Below are 2101 nucleotides of genomic sequence, written 5' to 3' on the forward strand. Positions count from 1 at the left end.
ACGATCGGCGCATTAAATGGTCATCTGGTTTAAATTCGTGGGTTAGTTGAATCTTGAATGGACGCAGATGCAGATCTTTTGTGTTGTTTTTTGAAATTTTTAATTGCAGTGACCGACGGCGCACTTCCGCCACACTCTCACTCACCGTAGCAATATTTTCGACTGAACAGCCAGTAAGAGGCCGGCCTGTGTTTTTTTTATTGTCTGCAACCAAACCTGTTTGTTCAAATTTGGTATTTCACAGTTGTTTCATTTGGCGTTATTTCTACCGAAAATTCCACGTAATTTGCACACAGTCTCAGCTACACACTCTCCATACTTGTAATGAATTTTTACAATCTTCACCCGTTCATACGCCGTATAGCGCGTCATTTTATCGAACCGCAACGTGTTTACTACAACATATGACCCTGCGCAATGGTGCCAACTCTTCGGAATGAAAATGGCGCACAATTCAAATCCTGCGTTACATTTGGGACGCCCCTTATAAATAGTCAACTAGTGGAGATACAGTGAGTCACTGTCTCTAAGAACCCTAGAATTTCGAAGTCACTGGGTATTCGGGAAAATCAGTAGTTGCTTTTATAGTGTTTCTGGCAATAACGAACTCTTACTCTATTTTAAAAAATATATCAGTATCCAGCAATTTTTTTTTTTAATTTCATTAAAAACTCGGTTATAAAGCACTTTCATTAAATTTAATAGTTATTTTTGTATCTAGTGCGCGAAATGCTACTTTGGTGATCGAGAATTAAATTTTTTAACGAGGCGAAGCCTAGTTAAAAAATTATTCGAGACCACCAAAGTAGTTCGCGCACGAGATGCAAACAATATTTTTTCTACAAACGTCAAAATCTATCTCTTAAAAATATTATAAATAAGTAAAATGCCTAATTTATTATAGAAAATAGTGTTGAGCTGGCTTAAAATGTCTTTCCTAATCAAATTTTCACTGTTACTATGGAAACAAAGTGGCTGTTGCTGTCAATATTAATTATTTTAATACAAAACTCTTATCAATTTACATGCAGTGTGCGAAGTACTTCGCACCCGTGCGCGAAGTATTTCGCGCACGGTGTCATGGTAACGTAAGAATCCGAAAAAAAGTGTCACTTCGCATATTGTTGTCAATGCGCAAACCTTGTCATTTTTTGACGTTTGTAGAAAAATTAACTTTCAGAGCTACTCTTTCAAAAAAGTTTTTGGAATAGGTTTTATTAAAAATGCCATTTTAAATAAAATGTATTAATAAAAATGCCGAAAAAATTATATGTGTAGAAATTTTGCATTTTACTAGAGGGAGTACACAGGGTGTACTTTAAGTGGGGTTCAGTTTTTAAGGATAATAGTACCGACATACATATGCCCTCGAATACGAATCTAGAATTCCCTTTTTTTTCAAATTCAAATAAATAGTCGAGTTATAGGTAATTAGTTTTTTTAAATTCACTTTAATTATTGTGTGCGCCGCCACTGTAATATTCATGTTTTACAAATACATGAATTGTTGGCAACCCACAGTGCATGCGGAGAGAGACAGTACCTACATCTAAATGTGAAGTTATATTTAAACAGAAAACAATTTGTTATTAAATTTCGCATAGTTAAAAGTGACAGGTTACACATTTAAGAGAATACGGGAGCTTTGAATTCAGAGAAGTGTTATAACTTACTACTATTTATTTTTGTATATTTTATTTATCATTATTAACTGCTTGAGTTTTTTGCTAGGATATTTGGTTTGTGTCATTCTCGTGCGAGCGGTCGAACTGAGCGGACGTGTTTATTGTAAAGTGAAGTGCATTGCAACGAGCAAGATCTACCTGCCTTTATTAAGGCTACCTGGAAAGTATCCTTTTCTTTCCTCTTAACCACCGACCTAATCCCCGGCTCAAGCATAGAGGCCGTCGGCATCTTTGTTACAGGTATATGTGCCGGGGTTATGCCCAGGTAAGTTTTTACTTTATTTATCAGTTATTTGCATTATTTTTGAATACATTTCTTTAAAATTGCGACCCCCGACAAACAATATACCAGACAGACTAATACACCAAAAGACACGTACGCCCCCGTAAGGGGGCATCCCCACACGACTAAAACC

The sequence above is a fragment of the Anoplophora glabripennis genome, unplaced genomic scaffold (assembly GCF_000390285.2).
Source record: "Anoplophora glabripennis isolate ALB-LARVAE unplaced genomic scaffold, Agla_2.0 scaffold99, whole genome shotgun sequence".
In the NCBI taxonomy this organism is placed as follows: domain Eukaryota; kingdom Metazoa; phylum Arthropoda; class Insecta; order Coleoptera; family Cerambycidae; genus Anoplophora; species Anoplophora glabripennis.